Below are 24,197 nucleotides of genomic sequence, written 5' to 3'. Positions count from 1 at the left end.
TTTTTTAATTTAAATCTTGTTAGTTAACATACAGAGCAATATTGGTTTCTGGAGTAGACTTCAGTGATTCATCTCTTACATACAACAGTGAGTGCCCTCTTTAATCCCCGCCACTCATTTAGCCTATCTCCCTGCCCACCTCCCTCCATCAATTCTGAGTTTGTTTTACTGGTAAGAGTCACTTACAGTTTGTTTCCCTCTCTCCTTTTTTTCTTTTCTCCCTTCCTGTATGTTCATCTGTTTTCTGTCTTAAATTCCACATATGAATGAGATCATATGATGACTTATTTCACTTAGCAGAATACACTCTAGCTCCATCCATGTATTGCAAATGTCAAGATTTCATTCTTTTTGATGGCCAAATAATATTCTGTTATATATATATATATATATATATATATATATATATATCACATTTAAAAAAAATTACTTATTTTAGAGAGAAAGAGAGTAGGGGGAGAGACAAAGGGAGAGGGAGAGAGAATCCTCAAGCAGATTCCTTGCTGAGTGCAGAGCCCGATGTGGTGCTCAATCCCAGGACTGTGAAATCATGACCTGAGCCAAAATCAAGAGTTGCACTCCACCTGAGCCAACCAGGTGCCCTATATCTCATCGTCTTTATCCATTCATCAGTTGATGGGCATTTTGGCTCTGTCCATAGTGTGGCTATTGATAATGCTGATATAAACATCAGAGTGCTTGTACCCCCTTTGAATCTTGCTTTTTATATCCTTTGGGTAAATACCCAGTAGGGCAAATTGCTGGGTTATAGGGTAGCTCTATTTTTAGCTTTCTGAGGAGCCTCCATACTTTTCTCCAGAGTGGCAGCACCAGTTTGCATTTCCGCCAGCAGTTCTTTTTCTGAATTTGAATATGAGACCAGAGGGAAGATTAGTGTCAATATGGAGGGCAGAAGCAGTGAGACATGGAGAAGGAAAGCTCTAAGTAGAAGCCTTAAGTCAACATATGCTGGCGTGAGGAGGAGCCATGAATTAGCAGGAATTCTGAGTCAGCAGAAATGGAGACGGAGAGCAAGAGTGGGGACAGCAGAGGAACAGGCCAAGACCCAGAGATGCTGCGTCACCAGCGTAGTGGAGCCCTAGGGTAGCGGCCTGGGATGCTCCCCCCCGCCCCACCCCATGAGGGGCATCCAAGAGTGTTGCCGCTGAGTTGCAGAGCTGCCCTCCGGTGACTAGAGCTGCTGCTGTAGCCCAAAGCTCTAGGAGTTTGGGTGGCTGAGACTTCGGTCGCCCCAGTCTCCTAACGAAAGAATGTTTCTCTTTCTTGCAACCTACAAGAACCTGAGTGACACCACCAGCCACCTCAAAGCTCCTCTGAGACTGTTTCCTTGCCTGTGGAATTGGGACAGCTGTGGCCTTTGGGTTCAGCGTCCTTCCTCAGGGCAGTGACTTTTATGTGACACTCTGCTGTTCTGGGCCTGCCAGTCATGGGACACAACTGGCCACATAATCCAGGCTGCCCTGGAGCATCTCCACTGCAGGACATGTTTCTCATGTAGGGACACCTCCAGGGTATCTTGAGAGAGCGCTGGGATCTTCCTGTTTTCCATGGCCCATTTATCTAGCTCTTATGTTCTAGGACTTTCCAAATAACATCTCCCGGCCCAGTGTACCCAGTGTACCTGAAATAGCCCAGCCTCCAGTTTACTGTAGGCTTTACCGAGTCCTTACCCAGGGCCTTTTCAGGCTTCATTTTCTCTTCATAAAAGCATATGTGAGATGACTCCTTAGGATCTAAATCCAACAGGGCTCCTCTCTGCAGTACCACAGCACTCCCTGTAGGTGGCAGCATGTCACTGCAAATGTCATGGAATAGGCGCTCCGGTGCTCAAGAGTGGACAGGAGAGGGCGTGTGTGATGCTGGGAGAGAGCGTTTGCTTGCCACGGGGGAGAGGAGGATGCCGGAGGTAAGAGGAAGGAAAGTGGACCCCCACTGGCCTTGAGACAAAGGAAGAGTCAAGGTCTGGAGCACAGGAGTCCGTGCACCCAATCCGTCCAGCCATCTGTCCACCCAACAAACATTTTTAAAAATAATTTTTAAAAAGATTTTATTTATTTATTTGACAGAGAGAGATCACAAGCAGGCAGAGAGGCAGGCGGAGCAAGGCTCCCCGCCAAGCAGAGAGCCCCATGCGGGGCTTGATCCCAGGACCCTGAGACTATGACCTGAGCCGAAGGCAGAGGCTTAACTCACGGAGCCATCTAGGCGCCCCCAACAAATATTTTTGAGAACCCGTGCTAGGCTCCAGAGATGGTGCAGTGAACAAGACAGACAAACGTAGTCCTTCTCCTCCCGAAGCTGGCGCTCCTGTGCAGATACCCACCCTAGCCCCCAGCAGCCCTTATATAGCACACCTCTTTGCCTTCTGGGCTCGTTTTCTCATCTGCAGAATGGGATAATAAACCATGTACCTCACAGGTCCGCGGTGAGGCTTAGGTGCTGGCTCCCGGTCTGTGCTTCTGCCCTGGCCCTCGGTGCCCCTCTCCCTTCGCAGGAACTGAAAACTGCTGAATGCTGCGGTCATCCGGGTGGGGGCTCACGGTCCTCCTTGTACCCAGGGAAAGCACTGGCTAGTCCCCCACTTCTGCAAAGTCTAGTTAAGCCTTGAACTTGAAGGAAACCCCCAGGCCTGTGAGAAACCCCAGAAATGTCAGTGGTTTGAGTCTGACGGTTTCTATCTATTTTAGGTTTCGGTGAAGAAATATTTTTAAGGAAAGAAGCTGGAGACATTATTCTATGGATACATACCATCTATGCTGATGTACATGTACGTGTATACATACCCGCACAGATGCACACTGACATATATTATATACACGCACATTTTGGTATATGTCATTCATGAGGATATATGTACATGTGTACCTATCCATATATATATACACACACAGTGACGTCTGTCACATGTGCTGAGATACATGTATATGTATGCACACACATGTACACAAGTACACTCTGATATATGCATATATACACACGGATGTTCTGATATCCATATACAGATAGACATAGGTGTACACACACATACATGCTGATATGTATAATCCACACACTATACACACACACACATGTGCACACATATACACACTGGTGAATATCATGCAGACATGCATGCCGGTATGTATCATATATGTAATATACACGTATATGCACACACACACATATACATGCTGGTGTATTTCGTATATATACTGACAGACATGCACAGGCTTAATCACACTGATGGATATCATATCCATGCACACACATACATATCAGAATAATCGACAGGACCTTTTACTGAGTGTCAAGGCTGCTTTTTTCCTTCTAGATGATGGTAAAGACTTTGGGCCTATCTGTCGTGTCCCTGTTACCAACATTTCTAATATCATTACCCTATTTCTATTGTTACTATATCCTGCCCTTTTACTTTTTAATGTAAACTAGATGTCATCTGGGGGCCTTTTCCTGTCTTGGGATCTCAAAAAGGTTTCCCTGAAGGTCCCTTCTCGTGCCCCCACCTCTGTCCCATTCCTGAGAAGGTCTCTGGGGTCTTTCTAGGATTTCTGCTAGCTCCTGGCTTTTTGTGCCCCTGGGGCTCTGTTTGCTACTGGGCTGCCTCTGACTTGCAGCGTATCACATTCTTTAAAAAAAATTTTTTTTTTAATAGCAACAACCACAAAATATTTATTAACACAATTGTGAGTCTAACGAACCCTAAGGAGGCTTGTGGGAGGTGTTCTGGGAGAGATCACATGTCAGACGCCTGATGCCCTCCTTCTCCCTGTTGCTCATAGCGTTGCCCACCATCTCTCACCTCCCATTTGCTGATTGGCCCCAGGCACACTGCGTCCTTCTCCATCCGTTATACCAGTCCTATCCCTGGAGGCCTGGGGATTCTGTGAGGTTGGGGTGCCAGATGGCAGCGAGCCCCCTGGAAACTCACATGGGGTGATTCCATGCACATGCTCTGTAGTCAGATGTTTGACCTGAGAAAGAGGGAAGATGGGAGAAAAACATCCAGAGTTGGCTTTGTTCCCTTTGAGTTTGTGATACCAAGTCAAAGCTCCACAGGCCTAGGTGTGGCATTAGGGGAGAGGACAGGGTGTGTGGTGGGTCCAGAGTTAGGAGTCTGTTGTCATGATTAGCTGGTATCTGCAGCCTTGAGAGAAGATTCGTCTCTTAGAAAGCTAGTGCCCTCTGACCCACAGGCCCTGGCACAGGGCTTGTCTGCAAGTCTCTTCCTCTCCTTGCTTGGCCAGCTCCAAGCCTCCTGTGTAAGGCTTTCTCATCGATCTGGGCTGGATTAGGTGTCTTTCTTTGACTTCTTGTTAGAAGAAGTCTAAGATCTCAGGCAAATGCACTTTCTCTGCTTAGACACCTCTGAGGCAGGGCTGCTTGAAGACCAAGCATCTCAATGACAATATCACTTTGCTTTTTTTCTTCTCTGTTAATTGACTTAGATCTTGTGCTAAGGGACCCTGCCTGTGGGAGCTAGAGCCTGTTAGGAACAAGGCAGAGCAGGGCAGGTAAAGACTGTCTTGGCCTGGCATGTGAAATCAGGAAGTCTAGGAATTAGGTGGTCTGACTTGGGGCCTGTTGGAGTGTTGAGACCCAGCTGTGAATGCAGAGCCATCGTTTAAAAGGGCAGGCTCAGAGAGGTGAAGTGACTTACGTGAGGCCACACAGCTTACTGGGTCAGAGCTGAGATGTGAACCCCGGGGCATGGCTGACTTGGCACTGGGTTCTTTTCCATATAGGATTCATCCAGTCTCACCTAACTATTCTAGGAGAAGAGAAAGTGGTGAGGTGGGTTTGTGCTACAGGAGAAGGAGCTTGTTGGCTAGGACTGCAAGCTGGTGCTGGATCCCATGGGACTTTGGGGGTGAAGAAGTGGCAGGAGACACCCTGAAATTGAGATGCAGGCCCAAGACTCAAGGAGAGAGGAGCTGACAGAAAGAAGGCCCCGGTCAGGGCCGCTCATCTATGGGCCTGTATAAGGGGACCCAGGAGGTAGGTGGGAGAAGGGAAGTGGCATTCAGTCAGGACCACAGGAAGTTCCAGATTTTGTTTTGGAGTTGGAAAGTACCAGCAGTTCCTATTTTAACCGAAAACCAGAAGGAGATAAAGTTTTTTCTTTATAAAATAGAGACGAATGCAAAATTTGCACAGGAAGCGTGATCTGCAGGGTGGGGCCAGTCACCAAATAAATGTGGTAATCTCCAGAAGAACATCTGAAAATTCATTTGGAGAAGATCAGAGCCCAAAGCTATTTAAACCCAAAGTTCCTCCCAGAGGAGCCACCAGGACACAAGAGGAAGAGTTAGATGCTGGGCAAAACATAAAAAAAGAAAAGAAGTGGTATCTTGGTGGTTCAGTCAGTTATCTGTCCGACTCTTGGTTTTGGCTCAGGTCATGATCTCATGGGCCGTGAGTCCAAGCCCCATGTCAGACTGTGCACTCAGTGGGAAGTCTGTTTGAAGATTTTCTCCCTCTGTGCCTCCCCCCACTTATGCTCTTTCTTTCTAAAATAAATAAGTCTTAAAAAAAAAAAAAGAAAACCCAAAGTCCAATATGAAAACAAGAAAGCCCATCACAACCATAATTATCAACAGCAGCAGCAGTCACCACTAGAGAGAGATTCTAAGCATCTCATGATTTCCCATCTTCTTCAGGGTCAAAGCCATATCTTCTCACTGGCCTAAAAGGCCCCATGCCCTCTGGCTCTGCATTGCTTCTCTGACCCTCTCTTTATCATTCTCCCCTCCCTCCTTCCCTCTTACCAGCTGCACTGGCCTCTGGTGTGGCTCTAACACATCAGGCTTCTTTCTGCCTCAGGACATTTGCCTGTGCTCTCTCTCCTCTGCCTGGAATGCTCTTCCCAGACATCCTTATAACATCCTCCCTCACCTCCTGCTGGTTTTCTCAGAGGCCCTCTTCTCAACAAGATTGCCACTGATGACATGTCTAAATTTGCAATGCGCCTTCTCCTTCCTCCACTCCTATGTATCCTTACCCACTTCCATATCTAAAGGTTTCCCCACAGGACTTCTTGCCATATTCATACCATATATTTCTGTTTCTCGTGTATCTCTCTCCACAGGAATGTAAGCTCCATGAGCCCATGGGATTCTAGAACACTGCCTGGCACAGAGTAGGCACTCAGTATCTGTTCTTGAATGACGGCGTCATGGATGAGGATTCATGCTTCAGAGCTGTGGGCTGAAGCAACGCATCTAATATGGCTGTGATTGGGAGTTCTATTCTGAGGGGGTCTGGCTTTGAGGGTCCCCAGGACCTAGGGTGTGACACTCAACTCCTTGGGCAGTATCTGCCACCAATACCTGATTGGTGGGGGTGGGGAATGAAAGGAGGTGGGGGATGTGGGGACTCAGTCTCAACCTTATAATCCCATCCCTGTGGAAATCACCGCTATCACCCCTAACGGGATGAGTAGAACAGCTTCTTCAGTCACTAATGAGAATATTCTAGTCCCTGTGAACAAACAGCTCACAGTTTTTCGTTGGGAAGAAAGAAAGATGTGTGGAAAGGAGGAGGCACTGTCTTAGAGGGAGGAGTGTCAAGATGTTGAGGTTGAGTTCCTCAGAGTAATGGATTCATGATGCCCCAGGTCAAGGAAATTATATCCAATCAGGAGCTGTCTACACAATTTCCCACTAATTGTCACCAGGTGCTGTGGTAGGGTAATGAGTTTTGGGGCACAGGGGACTTGGATGTGGTGAGCCAAGAGGATCATTTTGGTTTTTGATCTGAGGTAGGCTGAACTTTAGGATCCTTCTTTTTGTTCTAGAAGGCTTCTTCTTTGGCCAGAGTTGTATTGATCCAGAGAGTGCTGGACCAGGGAAAATGTGCAAAGATGCAGACCTAGGGTTGGGCCACCAAGCCTGGACCCCAGGGGGCTAGAAGTTGCCTAGTTGAGGGACTTATTCTTGGACTCGTTACTCCTCACATGGAATCTGTCACCAAATCCATTAGTTTTGCCTCCAAAGCAACTCTCAGCTCTGTCCACTTCTCTTCACCTCCACTGCCACCATCTCCTCTCACCTGGTGACCATAGTGGCTGCCTCACTGGCCTCTCTCTTCTTCCCTTATTCTTTTCTGTCATCACCCAACCCTGAGAGGTTACACTGTGAAGGTGACAGTCATCTGCTCTACAAACTTTAGTGGCTCCCGATATCTTGAGGATAAAAGACCAAAAGCCTCAGCATCATCCCACACTGTCTGCCCCCTGCCCCCCTACCCCCCATTTCTCAGCTTGGTCTTTCGCCACTTCCTCCTGCCCAACTCAGTGACCAACTTCCATGTAGTTCATGACCTCATGTTTTACTCTAGAACTTTGGCCTTGTTTCCTTTGCACGGAATGAACTTTCTTGTCCTTTGCTAGCCAGGCTCGCTCCTTGTCCTTTAGGTCTCAGCTCAGGCGTCTCATTTCCAGGAAACCCTGTCTGACGCCACTCTCCTTTTGGCCCCAAGAAGAGGTTAGTGTGGCAGACTGCATTTTCCGAAGATGGCGGCAACGCTGTCTCATGTCCCCCATGCTCTTCTTACAAGGTGACCTTGACATTCTTCCCATGGTGGGGTGGGACACATGTCCTCACTCCTTGCATTTGGGCAAACTTACATTTGGACAAACTTTGCATTTGGGTAAATGCTTCTACCCAGAGAGTACAGCAGGAGTGATGCTTTGTGACCCCTGAACCCGGAGCACAATATTGCCATGCTCTTCTGTCTTTTCTTGGGGCCTAGTCCCAGGGTGTGAGGAAGTCCAAATTAACCCACATGGAAAGACTTCCTGGAGAGGTTCCTGTAGGTGTTCTGGATAATACACCAGTGGAGGTCCTAACCCACAACCTGCACTAACAGCAGATGTGCCTGACGATGCCTCCAGGTGATTCCATTAGGTTGCCTAGTACCCCCAACCCTAGACTGAGGTTTTTGTTTTTGTTTTTTTAAAAGATTTTATTTATTTATTTGACATAGAAAGATCACAAGTAGGCAGAAAGGCAGGCGGGGGGCGGGGGGAAGCAGGCTCCCTACTGAGCAGAGAGCGTGATGCGGAGCTTGATTCCAGGACCCTGAGATCATGAACTGAGCCAAAGGCAGAGGCGTAACCCACTGAACCACCCAGGAGCCCCCCTAGACCGAGTTTTAATTGCTTGTTTAAAATATACATTCTCGGGGCACCTGGGTGGCTCAGTCAGTTAAGCTTCTGCCTTTGGCTCCGGTCATGATCCCAGGGCCCTGGGATCCAGCCCTGAGTTGGGCTCCCTGATCAGTCTGGGGTCTGCTTTTCCCTCTCCTTCTACCCCTCCCCCCACACTCATGCTCTCTCTCTCTCACAAATAAATAATAAATAAAATCATTAAAGAAATAAATATACAGTCTCCTCCTCAAAGAAGCATACAAAACTAAAGTCCCTTCAGCCACCATCCCTACATCCCACCCCTCACTGTTATCAACGTGGTTTGTATCCTTAAGGACCTTAAAATACTCATACCTACATCTGTATGATCCTTTACTATTGTTTTAAAAAAGCCAACCACACACCATGCTGTAATGGGTATTTCGCAGCTTGATTTTTTTTTTTTTCACTCGGCACACACTCTGCAGTGTGTTTCTAAGACCAGCCCTTGCTAGTCCATATAGATCTCGTTAATTTCTTGGAGATCCTATATAGCATTTTTAAAATTTCTTACCTTTTTTCCAAGCCCTTCCTGTGCTCCTGGACACTTGGGTTGCATCTACTTCCTTGCTTCTGCAAACAGCACCTTGGTGAACCTCCTGGATGGCCTCCTCCGGCCTACCTGCATGGCGGGATTCAGGAGGCCAGCATTTCTCTATGTGGCCACAGATAGAAGCCACCCAGAAACTTTATAATCACACCAGTGCCTCACCCTCAAAGTTTCTTAATTAATTTCCCAAGATTTTTAAGATTTTCTGAAACCTTGACAGATTTCACTTGACTGATGAGGAGATAAACACCAGTGGTTCTAGAAGCTTCCAAGAGGTTTGAATGTGTGTCCGGGGTTGCGACCCACTGCTCAGGGGTGTACCGTGGGGGTGAAGATGGTAGAATCATTCTGTCGGGTGGGACGCGCAAGCTTATCTTTATTAGGCGCCGCCCCATGGCTTTTCCAGGAGGCCGGCCGGATTGGCGTCCTCCCCCGCGGCGTGTGAGCCAACAGTGATTGTTTCTGCACGAACGGATGAGTGCAAGTCGCTGCAGCATGGGGAGCCAGAGCCCCCCACCACTATGCAAACGGCCTCCGAGGGGCCCATCCCTCGGCGACCGCCCGTGAACTTCTGGGCTGCAACAAGCATGCAACGTCCCTAGGTGGCAGTGTGGGACAGCTGCTCTGGGCTGGGGACGCCAAGTCTGGATTCTAGTTCAGACCCGGACTCTGCGCCCCAGCGTGTGGTTACCCAGCGCGTCCCCCTGCTAAGCCTCAGCGTTCTCACTCTTGAAGGAAGGAAAGCTTTGACACTGCCCTGTGCAAGGTTGCTGTCACGCTCCCCGGTGGTCTGGGTGGAGAGCTGGATCCAGCCGGGAGGGCAGAGCATGGGCTCCAGAGCCGCCTTCATCTGCCCTACACCTGGGCCCCTTCTCAGAGTCATGTTTTTTGTTTTTTTAAAACAAGATTTTATTTACTTATTTGACAGAGAGACAGTGAAAGAGGGAACACAAGCAGGGGATTGGGAGAGGGAGAAGCAGGCTTCCCGCCGAGCAGGGAGCCCCATGCAGGGTCTCGATCCAAGGACCTTGGGACCATGACCTGAGCGGAAGGCGCCACTTGATAACTGTGCCACCCAGGCGCCCCCAGAGTAATGTTTTTAATATATAATCCAGAGGATTACAAAGGCAGTCAGATGTATGCGTGTAAATACACACACATTTTTAAGGATTATTGAGGTTTAACTGACAAAAATTAACTGACAAAGTTTATTGTGGCTGAATTGATACTTACACAATGTGATGATTTGATATTTGTGTACACTATGAAAGGATTTCCACCATCCAGTTAGTTAAGATGCCCATCACCTCACCTACTTACACTGCCTGCCCCCCCTCACCCCTGCCTGGTTTTGTGAGAACATTTAAATTCTATTCTCTAAGCAAATGTCAGTGATAAAATACCATGTGTTACCATGTTATACATCAGATCTTCAGAACTTGTCTCATGACTGGAAGTCTGTCCCCCTTTCTCCTTCCCTCCATCCTCCAGCCCCTGGCAACCACTTTCCTAGTCTCTGTTTCTATGATTTTTATTTTTTTATTTTTAAATTTTTTTAGGTTCCACATGTAAGTGGACCATCCAGTATTTGCTTTTTCCGTCTTGCTTATTTTAGGCAACCAATTATGGTCAAATACACTTATCAAAATATTACAAAGCCACACTGTGCTATAGCAATCGGTGTGCTTCCTTATTAACAGACCACATAATAAGACCTGGTGGTGGGTCAGCTACGTTATTATGATGGTAATTGCAAGGCAGTGATGAGTGTAAATGATAGTCCAAGATATCTGCAACAAATGTAACGGGACGTGAAACTCTATTTGGTTCCGGTTGGTGACAGAGTCGCAGGGGCTGGGGACACAGCTACAGTTTGCTGCCGACCTTCATAATGGAAGGAAATGCAACTTTTCAGTTAGATGTTAAGAAAATTAAGTGGCAATACCTTTCTTCATCCCGGTTCACCAACCCCAGGTGAAGAGCCCCTGTTGGAGTCCAGTAGACCAGGGCACCAACCCCTGCACTCCAGCTTCCTATGTGAACCGTTCGTGTGAATCATTCTTCCTCCCTGTGCCTCGGGTTTCTCATCTATAAAATGGGCGTGAGACTAGTGAGCTCACAGAGCTGCGGGGAAGAGTACACACGATCGGCCAAATTCAGCACACACTTAACCTATTTAAGATTTTATTTTACTGTGCGGAGGACATTTCACATGACATCTACCCTCTTGACAAACAAGATGATGACAGATTTTTTTTTTTTTAAAGATTTTATTTGTTTGACAGAGAGATAGGAGAGCACAAGTAGGCAGAGCGGCAGGTAGAGGGGAGGGAGAGGCAGGCACCCCGATAAGCAGGGATTTCCCAAGGCGGGGCTTGATTCCAGGACCCTGGGATCATGACCTGAGTGGAACGAAGGCAGACGCTTAACTCGCTGAGTCACCCAGGTGTCCCAAAGTTGATAGATCTTGGCAAGGATATGGAAAGATCAGAGCCCTTGCATACAGTTGGTGAGAGTGCACAAAGGGGCAGCTGCTATGGGAGACAGTTTGGCATTCCTCGAACAATGAAGAACAACTATCTAGTGATCTCATTTGGGGGTATTTATCCAAAAGGATCGAAATCGGGACCTTGAGGAGACACCAGCATGCCCAAGATCCCTGCAGCACCACCCACACTAGCCTAAGATACGGCAGGTGTCTGTTGACAGATGAGCAGATCAAGAAAACCTGGGGTATATACGCAACAGAATAGCACTCAGCATTAGAAAAGAAGGAAATGCGGCACGCAGCGGTGACATGGCATGCTGAACGTTCATGGAGAACCACTGTGCGCGTGGGCTGTCTTTTGGGGCTGGGACTCAGGATGGAATGAGAGAGGCAAAATCCCTGCCCTGATGGGATTTTTACATTCTAGGGGCAGAGACAGTGAACCAGGAGGCATATAGACGTGGTTTCAAGTAATAAGGAGGGCTATGAAGCAGACAGAGCAGGTGATAGGATAATGAACTTCCGACATTAGATAGGGGAATCAAGGACTCCTAACACACACAAGTGATATTAATGCATGGGGGGAAAGAGTGTGTTTGGAGCCCCTGGCACAGTTCCTGGACTACAGTGTAGGCTCAAGGCATGTTGGCCATAGCGAAGCTGCATCTGCAGACCCCTCCCACCCCTCCCACCCCCTGAGGCTGGCAGTTCCCCAGGGGCTCCGACCCCCCAGCTCCCCGTGCCTACTGTACTTGGAGCCAGCAGAGCGTGGGGCGATGTGGGCGGGGAGACGGCCACGTCCCTGTCAGAACAGGACCTGAGGGAAGCAGGTCTGATTAAAGGAAGATAAAGTCTTCTCTCCGCTGTGTCTTGCAGGGAGAGCTAAGCAATCAATAGGTCTCACAGGTCAGTGGAGGGTGCTTGGAATCTGGCAGCCCGGGGCTTTTTAATTAAAGCTCTAAGTGCAAGAAAAGGTAACTGCCTTCTTTCTTGGGTTTCTGTCTGCCTGCCAGAAACTGAACAAGTCAATGCAGTTCTAGAGACCCCAAGGGTCTTGACGAGGTGGCCTCGGGTTTGGAGGGGGGGCAGACTCTGCCAGGACGCACATCTGGATGGCCAGGGTGACAGGTGCCAATATTGCAGGCAAAGGTGCCGACTCTGACCTTTAGACACCCACCACAGCTTGGGATCAGTCGGTTGCACTTTCTGGAAGGCAGTGGCCTCTGGGATTCCTCTCCCAAATCACTGGGTCTGTCCAAAGATGTCAATGCTACATTAAACAAGATATTTCCTTTGATTATGAAACAGAGCCTCGCCACTTAAGGTGTGGTCCACAGGCCAGCAGCGTTGGCATCAGCTCCTGGGACAAGGTCAGAAGTGGGGACTCTCAGGCCCTGCCCCCAAACCTCCCATAAGAATCCCCATTTTAACAAGATCCTTAGGAAATTCGTGGGCACAGTCGAGTGTGAGGAGCACCGAGATTAGGAGACCTGAAGGTAAATCAGTCCGTTGCCAAGATGTAGACCTTATTTAAATCCTGAAAAGAAAGTTAAAAAAAAAAAGTATGACATTCATGAGGCAGTTTGAACACTTATTAGATATTTGAGGACAATAAGGATGATTAATTTGGCAGCTGTGGTAATGGTTGTGTGGGTGTGTTAAAAAACAGCTCTTATCTTTTAGAATTACACTTAGAAATACCTAAAGGAGAAATGAGGTTTTTTTTGGGGGGGGTCTGGCATTGTTGTAAAACGCTAGTGGAGGCAGAGCCTGGGGTGTGGATGGGGTAGGACTAGCAATGGGTTGATGACTCAGAGCCCTGGGTCTGACATATGAAGATGTTGTTTGTTTACATAGCATATGTTAAAAAAAAAAAAGTTAAGACAATGAAATATAACATTCTGATCCGAGGCACATAAAATATGAAGGTATTATGAAGGAATAATGATGCAAGTAAACATTCAAGCATCTACTATGGGGTCATTTTTGGCTACGCCCCCCCGACAGGAACCCCTTCCCTAGAGTAACTCCTACCCTCCCATTCTCTTGGTGGGTATCACCCCTACCCCTGCCCACCCATGGAGTCACCTGGGAAGGCTTTACAAAATAACAGTGCTGAGACCCTCCAGTGAAAACCGAATCCCGGGGCACAGAGGGTGGGATGGGTAGAGCCCAGGTGATTCTAAGACGCATCTCAGTTGAGAATTAATGAGTGTGTCGACCTTTTCATGTAAATCAGGAGATCTTTGTGCTTGAGTTTGTCAATGAATTTACGTCTCTGCTGTGCCACACAGGCCATTTCACGGACTGTTTCTCACGGGGGACTCTCCGGTTTCTCATGCTGGAGAGTTTTGCAAACATAGGGGCCTTGGGCAGTGGTCATTGGACCCCATGTTTGAAAATCATGACAGGAGTTACCACTTACTGAGCGCTTTCTCCATGCCTGGCACTGTGCCATACATGTTACATATTTATTACATTTAATGGGAGGTCAGCATCACTGACCCTATTTTACTGATGGCTTAGGGAGACCTTGTGGTTGGGCCAAGGTCACCCAATTTGGAAAGTACAGAGTGTCTGACTCATTACTTTTCACCATTCTGTCACGCTGTTCATGATGGATCTTGAGGGAAGAGTTTAGGGTCATTCCATAACCCATGAAGATCTGGGACTGAATGACCTTTACCACTGAAGTTATGTGCCTTTGGGGCCCCTGGGTGGCTCAGTCAGTTAGGCATCTGACTCTTGATTTCGCCTCAGGTCATGATCTCAGGGTCATGGGATAAAGCCCCATGTTGGGCTTCATGCTCGGTGGGGAGTCTTCTTGGGATTCTCTCTCTCTTCCCCTCTCCCTCTGCCTCCCCCCACCCCACTCATGTTCTCTCTCTCTCTCTCAATAAATAAATCTTTAAAAAGGAAATATATGCCATCGGTAAAAATCGCTTTGAGCTGAGTTGTGTATGTCAGATGGGGACACTGCTGCTCTGTGTTCTCCAGCCGACAACCTCTTACTAATCTGTCATAGGTGCATCAACTGTCACAGGATGGGGAGGCAGGAAATGCCTCTGCATTTCAAGTGACCTCCTGGCTAAAACTGAGTGAGTCATGCCCTCCTTCATCCTCACAGAGTGCTTGTCCAGGCCTCTAAGAGCAGTTGGCGGGAGCCCTGCCCTCACCGTGCAAGGCACCCGCCTGGTAAGGACAGGCACTGTTTGTAGTTATTTTGGTGTCTAAAGAACCCAGCCCAGGGGCAGTGCATGTCTGTGGCTAGAATGACAGGGTGAAGGTTCTGTGCAACCACCGAAGCTTTGGCCAGAGCATGTGATCTAATGATCTAATGGCCCATGGGCAGAGCTGCATCAGGCACGTGCAGGACAGTGGTTAGGAGCTGGGGCTCTCAAATCCCAAATGTGTGGGTTTAAATCCCAGCACTGCCACTTCGGAGCTGAAGGACCTGGGGCAGGTTAGCTTACTTCTCTAGGCCTCTTTTCCCTCCTCTGAAAATCGAGGGTAACAATAATACTGCCTCTCAGGGTTCTCGTCAGGATGGGATAGGTTAGTATTTAAAAATTGCTTAGACCATGCCTGGCAGTGTTGTGCGAAGCTGGAGGCAAACGGAGAAGTTGGTAATAGTGGCTCTGTCTTTACTGAAAACTTAAAAAAATATATTTTTGCTTTCATTTTGATTTTTTTTTGGGAATATTGCACCAAAATATTATTTATCTTGATGACTGGGCTTTTTGGTGCCCTCTCCAATTTTGCACCCAATGACAAGTGCCTTATTGGCCTCACCCTCATCCTGGCTCTGGCCCTTAGGAAGCAGCATGCAAGTTTTCATTGGTCTGGAGGGCCTCGGTGTCATTATGTGAAAAAAAAATTCTGTCTATACACCACTTGTGCAACAACTCCCATGCTGCTCTGGCCCTGGGGATAGAACTGTGGATGTTCACAACCATGGTTCATGCCCTCCGGGAGGTGATGCCTCCCTGATGATAATCACCACTAATGGAGCACTTACTGTATGCCAAGCATGGTGCAAGTGATAACTTCCAGGAATCCCTACAGTGATTTCTTAGGAGGGAATCATTATATTCATTTTGCAGATGAAGGCACTGGACTTACAGCAGATCAAGCAACTTCTCCTTGGCCACAAAGTTAAGAGGGGGAGACCCCAGTCTTTCCGGCCCCAACATCCAAGCTCTCTTTGCCCATGATCTTGGAATGAGGTGGGAACTTTGTTCATACCTTCTGCAAGAACATCTTGGATGCTGAAGGAATCCGTTGGATTTTTCTGGGAATTGCATTGTGGGGTTTCTCTAAATATTCATTTCTTAGGAGGCTCCAAATCTTAGACCAGGAGGGGCCATGGGATGGGCCTCCCCATTTCAGAGACAGTTTGAGCAGCCACCTGTCATCGGCCTTTAACCTCCAGGGAGAAGAACACAGTGTTGAAAAATCTCTGAGAACAAGGGACTGGAGAAGCAGCCCAGTGTCTTCTGGTCAAGGGTGAGAGGCAGGAAGGGAGGGAGACCATAGGTTGAAGGAGGAGAGGAGGGCAGAGGAAAAGGAGCAGGAAGGCCAGCAGATAGCCCTCCAGGCAGTGGGCTTCGAAGGTAACCGAAATGCAGAGCAGCATTTCTCCAAGAGTTTCTGTGAGACAGCTGTCCTCCCATCCCCTGGCTTCTTCCAGCAGCCTGGAAGAGGCTGTTCAGGGGCCTGGACCTGGTGGCAATGGCCGCGCCCACTGCGAAGGCCTATGGTGACATTTGAAATGAAAGTCTGAAGTTCAAGACTGGTGCACAGTAGGTCAGCATCCTTCTTTCTGACCAGGGGTACCTCCCCCTTGAAAAGATAAGAAATGGTTCCAGAGCGACAATAGCTACAATTTATAAAGCTTACTGTGTATTAAGTACTTTCCACCCATAACTTCATTTAACCCACAAAAATAGCTACTCTTATCATCACCTGTTCTGTCGGTGATGGAAGAAGGTTCAGTAAGCATCTAAATAATGTGTACAAGGTCACATCTCTCACAGGTGTTTGTCCTGTGGGATCGTGCTTTCCAAGACGGTGGCCACTGGCCGCATGTGGCCACTGAGCGTGGCAAGTATGCCCTAGTATGAAGAAAGGGTGAATTTTAAATTTTATTTAACTTTAATTTACACTGAATTTAAAAATGGAAGCAGTGTAAAGTATTTTTTCTGTGAAAACAACTTGTTTTAGCGGGATTCCATTTCACTTTAACTGTTGAAAATTTAATGTCCAAATTGGAACTGTTATAAAATACCCATGGGCTTTAGAAGACCTAGTATATATAACAAAATAATGTAAAACAGCTCATTAATAATTTTGTTAAAAGTTTATTTATTTGTTTATTTAAGTAATCTCTACACCCAACGTGGGGCTTGAACTCACAACCCCGAGATCAGGAGTCACAGGCTCTTCTGACCAAGCCAGCGAGGTGCCCCTCTTTTAATGATTTCTTAATATTGATTACATGTTGAGATGATAATATCCTGGATATAGTAAGCCAAATAAAACATTATTAAAATTAATTTCACCTTTTAACAAAACTTCGTAAAAGTGGCCACTGCAAAATTTAAAACAACATTAAGTGGTTTGCAATGTTATTCTATTGGACCAGCACTGAGCTGGAGTATGAACCCAGAAAGTCTGTGTCTGGGGTTCAGGATTTTGACCATTATATGATATCTTCTGCCCCTTGAGTGCAGAGGTGTGTGAGGTGGTGTACCTGTTTGGAGAGTAAAGGCTGGAACGACCCTGAGAGTTCTCTGGAATTTCAGACGCCTCTTCCTCCAATATCTGGTATCACCTTCAAGACCTAGTTCTACCCAGAGTGGCCTTTTGGATGTAATGACTTCCCAGCAACATCAACTAACCAAGAGTTTCTGTTGGACGGGAGGATAGCTTCCTTCATTCTCTTTCCTCTGTCCCATCATTCAACAAAGGCTATTGAATTTCTAATGTGTGCCGGGCCCTGTGAACAAAAAACAGAAAACACCCCCTGTCCTCATGGAGTTGATAGTCTACTGGGGAAGCCAAAAATAAAAAAGAAAAATATATAAAATTATAGGAACTTAGTGATGAATGCCAAGAAGAAACAAGGAAACCAGGAAGTGGGTGGGAGGTGTTGAGGACTGTATTAGTTTCTTTTTTTTTTTTTTTTAAGATTTTATTTATTTATTTGACAGACAGAGATCACAAGTAGGCAGAGAGGCAGGCAGAGAGAGAGGAAGGGAAGCAGGTTCCCTGCTGAGCAGAGAGCCCGATGCAGGACTCGATCCCAGGACCCTGAGATCATGACCTGAGCCGAAGGCAGCGGCTTAACCCACTGAGCCACCCAGGCGCCCGGGGACTGTATTAGTTTCTTATGGCTACTGTAACAAATGACTACAAATGTAATGACTTAAAACAATCCACACTTATTATCACACAATTTGGGGGTCTGAAGTCTAAAGTGGGTCTTCTCGGCTGCCTTCCTTCTGGCAGCTCCAGGGGGGAATCCGTTTCCTTGCCTTGCGCAGCTTGTAAAGGCTATTGTACTCCTTGGTTCCTGGTCCTGCAACACTTTGACCTCTGCATCCTTGTCATATCTCCTTCTTTGACCCTGGCTTCTCTGCCTCCCTCTAAAAGTACCCTTGTGATGTGATTTGGCTTGCCCAGACCATCTCCTCATCTCAAAATCCTTATTTAACCACATCTGCAATATCTGCAGACTCCCTTTTGCTATGAAAGGTAACATAGTTATAGGTTCCAGGATCAGGATGTGGACCTCTTTGAAGGAGGATGTTATTCTGTCTACCACAGGGGCTAAAATTTGAGATAAGGTGACCAGGGAAGGATTCATTGAGATGACATATGAGTAAAGACCTGAGGGAGTAAGGGAGTATGCAGATACTTGGTGAAAGAGCCTTCTGGACAGGAAAATCATGTGCAAAGGACCTGAGGTGGAAGTATGGCTAGTATGTTTGAAGATGAGCAGAGAAGCCAGCATGTCTGGAGCAGAGAGATCTAGCAGAATGGTAGGAACTGAGATCAGAGAGGTAATATGGAGTGGGCATAGGAGGGGAGAGCCAGATCACTAAGGGCGTTGTAGATGACTTTAAGAAAAGTGCCTTATAGGGGCACCTGTGTGGCTTAGTTGGTTAAGCACCTAAATCCTGATTTTGGCTCAGGTCATGATCTGAGGATCCTGGGATTCAAGGCCCCCAGGGGCTCTGTGCTCAGTAGGGAGTCTGCTTGAGATTCTCTCTCTCCCTCCTCTTCCTGCCCCCGCTATGTACATGCTCTCCTTCTCTCTCTCAGATAAATAAATAAGTCTTTGAAAAAACTGTATCTTATATTTTGAATGAGATGGGACAGCTTCAGAGGCTTCTTCTAAGTATATATTCAATAATTAACTGTGCAAAAAGTCTAAAACCGAGTGAAAAGAGAAATGCAAAGTGGGGTATAAACATGTAAAAGGGAATAAGGAAATATAGAGGGATACAACTGAGTACAGGGACCAGCAGAGGCAAAGAATTAAGCCTTTAATGTATGAGGGGAAACGGGTTAATGTCTTTATTTTTCAGAGAACTCAAACAAATCAATAAGACAAGCCCTTAAAGTGGGTAGAAAAACAAGCAAAGGGGTGTGCAGAGACAACTGGAAAAAGATGAAAAGCAATTAGCTGGGCACATGGGGAAATGATCAGCCTAACCAGTAATCAAAGAAATGCAAATTAGAACCGCAAACAGCTACATTTCTACCTGTGAGGATTTTAAAGGCGATAATGCCGGCTTTGGCCAGCTTGGCTTGAGGTAGACTCAGGAACACTGGCTGGGGGTGGGGGCGGTGGTCAGACCCTTTGGAAAACACTTTGACGCTGGCTTTCAAGACCTAAAACATGGGCATTCTCATCGGCCCAAGGAAACCAATTGGCTGGTAATCTAGCCCAAGGATAGAATTCTAAATCCAGAGAAAGCTTTGTTCGTGGCAGCCAAAGAGTAGAGACAACCAGACTGTAAACAATAGATTAAATAGGCCATGGGGGTCATTCCTTTGATATTTTTGTCAAGTAATATTAATTAAATGCCAGCTGTGTGCCAGGAAATGTTCTTTGTGCTAGGAATACAGCCATTCACAAAACATCCCAACTCCCTGACCTCGTGGGACTCATTCTAGTGAAGGGGAAAGAACATAAAAAAGCAAAGACATGAACATGTTATATGATGAGGAACAAAGCAGGGTCACGTGGCAGGGAGTGATGGAGATTTGTAGGGTGAACAACTAACTCCCAGTTTGCTGGGTCGGAGGGAGTTTCCCAGCAGATGGGATTTTCAATTCATTCATTCATTCATTCATTCATTCATTCATTCAATGTTTAAGTAGGCTCCATGCCTGGAGTGTTCTTGGGGACTTAAAGAAGGTCAGGGTGTCTGAAGCATGGGGCCAGGGAAGAGAGCAGTAGGAGTTAGGCTGCGGAGAAGGAGGTAGGGCCTAGCCTCTGACCCTTGTAGGAGAGGGAAGGAACTTTGGATTTTATTTTAACCCCGGTCAGGGAAATGAAATGGTATAACTTGGGATTTTAGAGAGATCCCTTTGGTGGTTGTGTAGGGAAGGGAATGTTGGTGGCTGTGGGGTGGGGGGCAGGGTGGGCCCGATGGAGGTTGTTGCAATCAAGGGCGGTGATCTGGAACTCAAGCATGCATCAGAATCACCTGCGGGGCTTGTTAGGCTTGAATGCGGGCCCTGCCCCTGGAGACCGTGTTTCTAATAAGACGCTGAGGTTGCTGGTCCTGCCTCGCTCCCGAGGAGCTAACACTTGGAGGGGCAAAGAGCAAGGAGAGGGGCAATGTGAAGTCAAGTCTTTGTCTGGGATGTGTTATTTATTTTTATTTTTTAAAGATTTTATTTATTTATTTGACAGCGAGAGAGCATGAGGGAGTGAGCATGAGCAGGGGCAGCTGCAGAGGGAGAGGGAGAAGCAGACTCCCCGCTGAGCAGGGCTCAATCCCAGGACTGGGGATCACGACCTGAGCCGAAGGCAGACATTTAACCACCTGAGCCACCCAGACGCTCCTGGGATGTGTTTTGAAGAGAAACTGTGAGTCCCATTTTGGTTCTCTTGTAACCTGATTCCTCCAAGGAGAACTTCTCGGTTTGCAACCAGTATGGCCCTCACGCCGTTCTGCCCCCTCCCTTTTATTTTAGTAACGAGAAAGCAGGCTTCATGGCACAGAGCTCTAAGTAGAGAACGCTACCTGAAATTTGATTTGGGAGGAGGTCTTTGTTGTATTTTTTCCCACTGTAATGGCCTATTTAGCCAGAGCGATTCCATCCGGTTAAACAGTGACTTTGTTGTTTATACAGTAAAACTTAAACTGTCCCTGCTCCCCTTCCCCCCAGGGGACTTACTTAAAAAAAAGTCCCAGAAACCAGTCCCAGGTAACAAAGCCTAAATACAAGGGTGGGTCAGGCCAGGTGGAGGTGTCCAATCAGTAGGGGCACATACTGTCTCCCTAGCTACCAAGGAGTATGGGCCCTGCCCTTTGGGCGCCTTTTGGGCGCCAATTCTGACCAAGGTGATAGGCTAGTTCAAATATCTACTATAGGGTAAATTGTAATTCGGTTGATTCAATTGGTCACTTATGTGTGACCTAGCATGACTGTGCAGCTTTCTCTGTCTGTTACAATCTCATTGACCACCTGTGCATGGCCAGGCCCAACCACATGGCCTTTGCCCTTAAAAGCTAGTCTGTAAGGCAGAGAGAGGTCGCCTCTTGGCAAGAGATGGCCCCAAACGGTCGGTTTGATTCTCGATGCTTGGCGTGAAATAAAGCTTTGCTGGACCTTCGCTTTGTATCAGTCTCGCTCCTTTGATTACGGACCCAACATCCACAACTTATGACAGATGATACTGGTTTTCCTTTTACAGGAGTGTTGCGAAGCTTCATTTTCAGCACATGTGTTTAGGTTTTTTAGAAGTGAGAGTTGTGGGGTGCCTGGGTGGCTCAGTGGGTTAAGGCCTCTGCCTTCGGCTCAGGTCATGATCCCAGGGTCCTGGGATTGAGCCCCACATCGGGCTCTCTGCTCGGCGGGGAGCCTGCTTCCTCCTCTCTCTCTCTCTGCCTCTGCCTACTGTGATCTCTATCTGTCAAATAAATAAAAAATCTTTATAAAAAAAAAAAGAAGTGAGAGTTGCTTTTTTATAAATCTATGAATTAAGTAATAGTGTAGGTAAAACTCAGGCAGGGTGTAACTATAGTTGGTGGCTCTTGAGGGACTGAAGTCGGGGAAATGCCGTCCGAAGCCTTTATTCCCTTTGGTCCCACAAGCTCAGCCCCTACCTTTTTTTTTTCTCCCCTACGAGCTCAGTCCTTGATGTCATTGGACCCTTCATAAACCCAGGAATTCCCCACCGTCTCTAAGCCATAGTCTGCTAGCCCACTGTACACCACCACCTCCCCTTTTCTGCTGTTCATGCCTTTATTTATTCAACCCACATTTACTGAGCACCTACTAGTTTCTCAGTCCAAGTCTCAACCTCAGTTTGCAATATCCTCTGGGGAAGAATTTTATGAGGGATTATGGCTCCTGGAAAGAACTTTCCCAACAATTTGTTAAATAAAAATATAAAATGAATGTGTACATATGTCCCTGATAAAGTTTCTCTCTTGTACTGATGTATGTGCTTCTCTGGAGGGAGAGAAAGTGAGAGATGACAATGGCATGCTGGGAATTACAATCCCCCCACATGAATGTCACCTGTCATGTGTGTCCTACTGAGGAAAACAAACTTTGAGAACAGGATTATAGCACATCATTAGAAGATTTTATTTTATTTTAGATTCTATTTATTTATTCAAGAGAGAGTTTATGAGCTGGGAAGGGACAGAGGGAGAGGGACAAGTGATTCCTCACTGAGCAGGAAGCCCAGTGTAGGCTCTAATCCCAGTGAGATCATGACCTGAGCCAAAGGCAGATGATTAACCAGCTGAGCAAGCCAGATGCCCCATCAGAGGATTTTAAACAGAAGATTGTAAAATTGAAGAACCAACTCCTAGTTTCTTTGATCTGTTCTACTGTTTTTCTGGTTTCTATTTCATTAATCTCTGCTCTAATCTTTATTATTTCTCCTCTCCTGCTTGGTTAGGTTTTCTTTGCTGTTCTTTCTCCAACTCCTTTAGGTGTAAGGTTGGCTTTGTGCATTTGGGATTTTTCCAATTTTTTGAGAGCGGCTTGGATGGCAAGCCCCTTAGGACTGCCTTTGCAGTATCCCATAGGTTTTAGACCCATGTGTTTTCATTCTTATTGGTTTCCACGAATTAAGTTCTTTTTTTTTAAAGATTTTATTTATTTATTTGACAGACAGAGATCATAATTAGGCAGAGAGGCAGGCAGAGAGAGAGAGAGAGAGAGAGAGAGAGAGAGAGAGAGGAGGAAACAGGCTTCTCGCTGAGCAGAGAGCCCAATGCGGGGCTTGATCCCAGGACCCTGGGATCATGACCTGAGCCGAAGGCAGAGGCTTAACCCACTGAGCCACCCAGGTGCCCCTTGTTTAAGTTCTTTAATTTCCTGTTTGACCCAATCATTCTTTAGCAGGATGCTGTTTAACTTCCAAGTGTTTGAATTCCTTCCAAATTTTTTCTTGCGATTGGGTTCCAGTTTCAAGGATTGTGGTTTGATATCATGCAGGGAATAATCTCAGTCTTTTGGTATCAGTTGAGACCGGATTTTGACCCAGTCTGTGGTCTATTTTGGAGTAAGTTCCATATGCCTTTGAGAAGAATAAGTATTCTGTTGTTTTAAGGTGGACTATTCTGTATGTATTATGCAAACAATGAATCATGGAACATCTACATCAAAAACTAAGGAAGTACTGTATAGTGGCTAACATAACATAATAAGACAAAAAAATGAAAAAAAAAGATCATAAAATTGGATTTGGTGTCAGAATTTGTTTTGGTAGCTGAGGGAATGGAGAAAAGACTGGGTAGAAGATTAGGAGTTCTCTTTGGGCAAGTTTTGTAAACTTCCTGGGCCTAAATGTCTCTTGGTTCAAGAAGGTAGATTATATTTTCTCCTGCAACATACAAGAATTCATAAAATAAAGTGACACCAAATCACAGGAATGTAGGTGGTTGGATTCTTACCAAATGGAGAGCGTGTGTCTGAGAATGGTCTGAGCTGGGACATAGACTCGAGGCAGGTGTCGAGGACCATGGGGGACACTCGAGGCTGGAGGCAGTCCCTCTCCCAAGCTTCTGATAAGGAGGAGGGAGGAGAGGAGGTGTGACTGCTGGGTAGATATACTCTGGCCAGAGCAGTCAAAGAATCTTGTTAAGGATGACCCCATAGTTAAGGCTGTAAGGACACTTCCACCAGACTGATGTCAGATCAAGCTCTGCTGGGTGGAGTGGCTGCAGGGATTTATTTAGTGATGATTAATAAGGTGAATTTCACCTCGATTCACAAGGGTGCAATTAAACATGCAAATGCTTTCACAAAGTTAAAAGTTCATACACATATAACGATTCTATCTACGGATCAAATGTGGTGATGGTAGACCTAAAAATACTTCTTGGGCTCTGGAGTCCTGCATTACAACTCCTGCTTGCTGATGCATCTCTGTGGGTAGGCTGGGTGCCCCACCCCCAGACTCCCAGTCCAGTGCTCGATCTTGTACCGCATGGCCTTGTTTCCCACCAGCCCTGGGGAAGGGGCTGACTCTCCTGCAGGGCTATGAGAAAAGACCATCGTGGACATGTCCCTTTTCCTCACCTGTGCTTCCTTCCTGGGGCTCTGGGTCGCCAGTGTTCTTTCCTGGTCAATGTGACAGCTGTTAGGAATCCAGGCATGAATATCACGCCTGGCTCTGGAGCCTGAAACTCTCCCTCTCGCCCCTGGCTCACTTTTGGGTCCAGATTTCTAGCTGCTCTGAACTAAGGAGTTTG

At 46.8% G+C, this 24,197-nt stretch overlaps 1 long non-coding RNA gene across 4 annotated transcripts in view; it reads left to right on the top strand.

The window, feature by feature from the left end:
- The first annotated feature begins 20,243 nt into the window (after positions 1 to 20,243).
- LOC125090476 (uncharacterized) overlaps positions 20,244 to 24,197 on the top strand; it is a 365,554-nt gene continuing 361,600 nt past the window's right edge. For all 4 annotated transcript variants that reach the window (XR_007124346.1, XR_007124345.1, XR_007124347.1 and 1 more), the window contains exon 1: positions 20,244 to 20,347. This is a non-coding gene — a long non-coding RNA (uncharacterized LOC125090476). The remainder of the gene's footprint in view (positions 20,348 to 24,197) is intronic.

The sequence above is a fragment of the Lutra lutra genome, chromosome 18 (genome assembly GCF_902655055.1).
Source record: "Lutra lutra chromosome 18, mLutLut1.2, whole genome shotgun sequence".
Taxonomy (NCBI): domain Eukaryota; kingdom Metazoa; phylum Chordata; class Mammalia; order Carnivora; family Mustelidae; genus Lutra; species Lutra lutra.
This window is presented reverse-complemented; position numbering and strand designations above follow the sequence as displayed.